Raw genomic sequence first — 6,839 nt, forward strand, 5'->3', positions numbered from 1 at the left:
ATAGCATTGTCTGGTGATTGGTTACTGACTGCTTAAGACAAAGGGCAGTATAACAACCATTCATTACACTGGGACTCAATTATGTATTTATGGAGTCACACACACACACACACTGCATGAAAGCTGTCATAGTCTCAGGACACACACGTGGGCACGCACCCACACCCACCAAGCTGCCTGGCTGCGTGCAGTAATATGGTGATGGATGGCTGTGTGGGTTGACTGGCTGCTGGGGATGACTGCACAACAGCTGTAAGAGATCAAACTGGTTTCATAGAGGCACTGAGAACTGTGTGTGTGTGCATGTGTGTGTGTGTGTGTGTGTGTGTGTGTGTGTGTGTGTGTGTGTGTGTAGTAGTGTGTGTGTGTGGTTGTGTATAGCAATGACTATCACAAGCGACTACATGGACACCTGCTCGTGCGACATCTCATTCCAAATCATGGGTATTAATATGGAGTTGGTCCCCTTTGCTGCTTAGAACAGCCTCCACTCTTCTGGGAAGACTTTACACTGGAATGTTGGAACCTTGCTGCGAGGATGGTAAGCGGCTTCTCCTTCTCCTCATGCGCGAAAGAGGAGTAGCAGGGGATTTGACAAAATGCAGGCGGGTTGTGATGACATATTGATTTAATAGACAAAACGGAAAACACGACAAACACTTTTGAATAATTACAAACAAATAAACGAATGTAGACAGACTGAACACGAACTTACATACAACGTGAAGAAGCGATGAACCAGGAAAACAGACTACAAAAAAAGAACTAACTAACAAAAACGGAACAGTCCGTGTGCGTAACATACAGACACTGACCAGAGAGACAATCACCCACAAACAAACAGTGGAGAACAACCTACTAATATGACTCTCAATTAGAGGAAAACGCAAACACCTGCCTCTAATTAAGAGCATACCAGGCAACCCAAAAACAACTAGAAACAGCAAACATAGACTGCCGCACCAAACTCACGCCCCTGACCATCACACACATACAAAACACAGAAAACGGTCAGGAACGTGACAGAGGGACTTGGCTTCCATTAGCCACAAGAGCATTAGTGAGGTCGGGCACTGGTGTTTGGGCGATTAGGCCTGGCTGCGAGTCGGGCGTTCAATGTGAAGTACCAATACTGACATAAAGACCATAAAATATAAGTATCCAAAAGGAATTGGGTCTTTCCATCATAATGGGGCCAATGTGTGACATTGGCTCACATTTCTAAATGGTTTGAAACAAAAAATAAAATGATTTTATGCAGATCCAGGAATAGAGGAATATATGCAAATTGACCCATAATTCCAATTTCAACATCGGCTAGGACAATACATCCTTTAAGCAAGGTTGATACAGACATCAGGGTCAGTCAATTCAAGGCGCTTCAGGGACATTCTCAGCACTTAATTGTATTTTCAAATACCTCAATGTTATACAATTGTGGAGGCAGTTAGGCCTGGGTGGCTAAGAGCATTGGGCCAGTAACCTAAAGGTTGCTGGTTTGAATCCCCAGCCGACTAGGTTAAAAATATGTCCATGTGCCTTGAGCAAGGCACTTACCTTAATTGCTCCTGTAAAACGATCTAGATAAGAGTGTCTGCTAATGACTAAATGCCATAATTTAGATGTATGCACATGGGGGCTTAATATAGAACACCCCCCGCCCGCTCCCCCAACAAAAAAAGCATGCAAAGTGTAAAATACATAAATACAGTAGACAATTCATATGCACTTTCAGAATAATGAATTGTTTAGGCCTTGTAAATGCATTGATTTTATAATTATTATTATATACCTAAAATATGTGAGAATAATGTGTACTTGCCTGACTAAATTAATTGAATGAACGCATCCATGCCGGTTTTCTGTAGCCTATGTTGCCCACACAGGCAAACATAATAAAACCATGAGTAGCGGTAGCATTAATCTCGCCATCTGTTTTTATAATGAGAAAACGACCAAAAACCAGGTTCCTTTTGTAATGGGAGGATTTTTATGAGAAGCCAAGTTGAAGCCAACAATAGATATTGTCATCCTAATAATAACCGCACGTGGTTTAACCGCAACAGATTAGCTCAACAACACCCGTCAATTGAAGCGGCGGGAAACAACCCGAAACTGGTCACGTCTCTCACAAAAACGTATCAAAAATGAAATCACGGATAATTATAAGGTAGCAGGAGAAGTTAGAAATTGGCTACAATAATTACAAGGACTTTTCAAGCACCAAATTGAGGAAATGTCGGAATTTCAAGGTAGGCCTATTGCTACTTGAATTTCGGAGCTCCAAATTCAAATTCAAGTAGACTGCTTCAAGCCCCGTGTTGTTTAAAATTGCAGGTCTAACATGGAGAACAAAATGTATTCGTCATGTTATTTCATTACCAGATCATAGTGTGAAGAAGCCCACGAGGCTACGTAATGTGTTGTCATTATATCAAGAATAATTAATAGGAATAGTGTTGCGCAATAATATATACTACACACGTGTTCAATCCCAGGGCTAAAAACATATGAAAACGTGAACTCATTACCTTGATGCTTTTCTCTGTTAAATCTAAGGAGACCTTGCTGTAAATCAAGCAGACAACAGACGATGAACATCAATTCACTAGGGATATTAGACCCGACGTGAATCCATTCACAACTGTCTTCACCTGTTTAACGAATGAGACACCAAAATATTCTGGACATTCCTAGTGAACACCTTTTTCTTCAGCACTTGGGCTGTCGTAGCATTGCATGCGCTGTCACAACAGCTGTTCCTGTTCCTCACGTTCCTTCCTGGATCAGATGATGATGTGTGAAATTATCACAGCATAATTGCAGCTCAACACCAAGTGTGCATCCAACAAGTATTATACATAATTATTGATCAACCACGTCAATGACTGTATCGAATTAGGTTTTAATTATCAAGGTAATATGACTCTTTCGGTTAGAAGCATTCGATTTTGCAATTGCATTTATTATTTTGGATTTGTATGCCCATGAAAACTGTTTTCACCCAGTAACATAATACATGAAATGTTACATAGTTACACTGCATTTCTGAGATGTCCGACAGCTAGATCCAATATTCTTACAGGGTTCAAATTCAATGTATAATTTAACTAATTCATGGTTAATATATGATATAGCGACAACTTACTCTACCATAAATGCAAAGACAGAAAAATTACGTTAAACGATTTTCGACAAAATCCGTCAAGACACCAACCATGATAAAGAGTTAAACATAGGTTTTATGTCCCCCCCCTACATCTTGATGTAATGACATTAAACAAAGTGGCATATTATTATGAATGACTTCCGCTGTAACAAGTTGTCCAGCATTGGAACTCTTCACTGGTACCCTAGTTTATAGAAAGTCCCAATTACATTAAATGTGACTACTATAATCAATGGAACAATCTTTTCGTGAGTTGATACACTCTATTCCAACGTTGATATACCTCTATTCCAATTTACAGTCAACATTGAGTTAATTAAGGTAGATGTCTGTCTGGTAGCCAGATAACGTTCTCCAGGGTCAGTCCCAAATGGCACCATATTCCCTATTCCCAAGGCCCATTGGGGATTCTTGTCAAAAGGAGCGCACTATAGGGAAACGGGTGCCATTTGGGACACACATCCACGATGTATAGCTGAGCCAGGGAAATGTCAATACGCCCACGTTCAGTCCTGCTCAAGCTCCCATAATTAACTGTTTCAACTGTTTAGTGTCGGTCTCCATCAAACGGACACATCGCCAATGTTACAGTACAAAGAGAGACAGCGGGATGTTGTGTATGTTCAGCACTAACAATGGAAGCCGAGATATTAGTACTGGGCAAAGAAAGAATATCTTGAGTGTTCTTTCTCTCCTTCTTTCTCTCTTCCTCTCTTTCTTTTCTCTCTCTCTGGCTCTCGTTCTACCCACCCCCTCTCTCTGCTGGTCGTTTCACGCACCACGGGTTCCCCCTTTACTACCGCGGTTCTATCAGCTCGTGAGAGGCTGCGCTGCTGCTGCTTGGTCACAGTAAACCCGACCCGGAAGGACATCAATCACCGGCCGGCCTTTTGACGAAAGCCGCGTTCTGTAATGAGATTCTAGGTCTTGTCCTGACATTGTGGACGGGAATCAAACCTCCATCCTCCTCTATCCTCTAACTGCTCTCCTATCTACAGACGACTCAGTGGCAGGTAGCTTAATGGTTTAAGCGCGTTCGCATCTCTGAGCCCAGTTGAAAAAACGGTCAATGTGCCCTTGAGCAAGGCACTTAACCCAAGGCACATGCTCCTGTATTTCATATATGTTATGAATTGCAATTAGTACAATATGTTACGAATTTGCAATAAGTACAGTATGATATGTTATGCATTTGGTGCGTCTAACGTTAGCTAGGTGGCTCGGTGGCTACTGTTAGCTAGGCTATGAGTTAGGTTAAGGGGGGAAGGGGAAGGGTTAGCTAACAAGTTGAATAGTTGCAAATTAGCTAAAATGCTAAAATTGTCCTTGATGAGATTTGAACGCCCAACCCTTGGGTTGCTGGATGTTTGCGCTATACACCAAACCCATCCATTTCATTTTTGCTTTAACAAGTAACCTTGTCTTATATAACCATACCAAACATAACATATCATACTAATTTATATGAACTATGTTACGCGTAGTCTATGAGTCTAGGCTACTATCTGCAACAAACTCAATCTCTTTCTCGCTCGCTCTCTCTGCTGTAGATGGATCTGTTCTCTTTATGCATAATGTGTGTTGTCCGTGGTAACTCGTGTGTGTGTGTGAGTGTGAGTTGTGAGTTGTGTCCGTTGTCCCGCTGTGTGTGTGTGTGTGTGTGTGTGTGTGTGTGTGTGTGTGTGTGTGTGTGTGTGTGTGTGTGTGCGCAGTGAGAGAGAACGAGAGAGAGTAATACAAATTCGTTGTAATGTGTGTTGATTGGTTGATGAGTCCCAAGAGAAGCTCAGGGACTTATAAGGTGTAAATATCTTTGTATTGTGTTCTTTATTTCATTATCCTTCAGTCCAAAATGTTGTTTCTTAGAATGAAAGAGAGTGTGAATTCGTTAATTAGTCAATTGCCTTTCTGCAAAACCGTTAGAGTTTAAACAGCATAACTATATTCATTCAATTTAAATAAATTAAGCATCTTGTAGCCTAGAGTAGCCTACATGAATACAGCTAAATGTGTGATAATTCATGTACGGTGTTGTGATCTCAGCAGGGTGAGACGTGTTGATCAAAGTGTCCCTCTCCAACAGCGACAGCTGCTGAATTACACCGAGGACAGCGGATGGCAAACTACACCGTTTGAAGTTTAGAAACGTGACATACCTTTTAAAAGTTTTCCCAAAATATGCGAATGTCTTATTCCATTCATGTCTTATCATACATGACAATAAATAGCGTATTTCGAGCAATTGATGAGATAATCTAGTGCAAATGAGTACCCACTACGGTTTGATACACATTTCAAATCTACATTTATCCAACTGTAAACCTGGCAAAAATAAAAGGAATCACTGGGATAGCCCACTCACAATACACAGGGTTTGCATCAAAGAGTTGAAGTCAAATGTAAGTATAAAGAGAGGAAAACAACTATACTCACAGACTACAGAAGATGGACAGTTCGGTAAAACAGCGCAGGGAGCCAGCTGTATGCCTTCTCCAGCGGATATTTCCTGTTTTCCCTCGCGACGCATAAACTGAGGTAGTTAGTGACCGCGCAAGGAGTGCTATTTCTTTTTTCTCCCCCTCTCCTACACGATGCACGATGCAGCGGTGCCTCTGCGGTACTCCAATAAAGAGAAGAGACGCCGAGAGGGAAAGAAAAACAGAGAGAGAGAGAGAGAGAGAGAGAGAGAGAGAGAGTACTACACATTCGGGGTGTAGTCTGTGTTGATTGATTGTTGAGTCCCAAGAGACACTCCGGGATTTATAAGGTGTACATATCTTTGTATTGTGTTTTTCATTTAATTATCCATTATCCTAGCCTACGATGGAATAGGGTGAATGAAATCAATAATAGTAGTGGGCAATCCCCTATAATGGAACAATCTGTCTAGTATCTGATGCGGGGAGGGATGAGGGTTGGATGGGACACTGGCTGCTACGTTGAGAGGATATTCAAATAATAAAGCAATACTTTGATGCAGAGGAATAGGCCACAACATCTAACAGCGAATATTCGCGATCAAAAGACACATCATGTTTATTACAGCTGCATAGGGAATCAGACTCGTTGTGCATTCCGTTTTACAATTAGTATAAGTGTTCCAAGTTGACTGAAACTCGGTCTGAATCAATCTGAATAAAACTTGCGAGTGAGTCTACAAGACGTTTATTCACCGTACATGGTAATGTGAATGATGTATAACGATAGAGATATATTCTGAGAGAAATCACTCCAGAAGCTTGGCCACTACTGAGCTGATGCTGCCTGCTTAATATAGTAGGTACAGCTGGAAAGATAGAGAGTATCCCTGCAGCTCAGTTCTATTATTCCAGAGGTGCCACTTTGGTTTTAGTAGTGGGGGGACATAACCTGGCGAGGGCTCTGGGGGTTCTCCCCCATCATTTTTTTTTTGGCATTTTAAGCAAATTTCCTGCATTTTTACACAATCCAATATGCCGTCTCTATTTAGAACAAAAAGTAAGCAAAATAAGCCACAGTCATCAAGCTAGGTAAGAGATCATTATTACATATGTTTAAGTGATTAATAAGACTGAACTAGATCAAAGGTAATTCAATAATAAATATTGTGTTGCACCTTTAACCAATAGCCTAAAAAAAATTCAACAATACAAAGACTTTTGATTGTCTTTGTTAAAACATCCTCTATATA

At 41.0% G+C, this 6,839-nt stretch overlaps 1 pseudogene; it reads right to left on the reverse strand.

Annotated features, from left to right (window-relative positions):
• LOC111963917 (synaptic vesicle glycoprotein 2C-like) overlaps positions 1 to 5,812 on the reverse strand; it is a 79,205-nt pseudogene extending 73,393 nt beyond the window's left edge.
• Positions 5,813 to 6,839: the final 1,027 nt, after the last annotated feature.

The sequence above is a fragment of the Salvelinus sp. IW2-2015 genome, linkage group LG5, assembly GCF_002910315.2.
Source record: "Salvelinus sp. IW2-2015 linkage group LG5, ASM291031v2, whole genome shotgun sequence".
Classification (NCBI taxonomy): Eukaryota; Metazoa; Chordata; class Actinopteri; order Salmoniformes; family Salmonidae; genus Salvelinus; species Salvelinus sp. IW2-2015.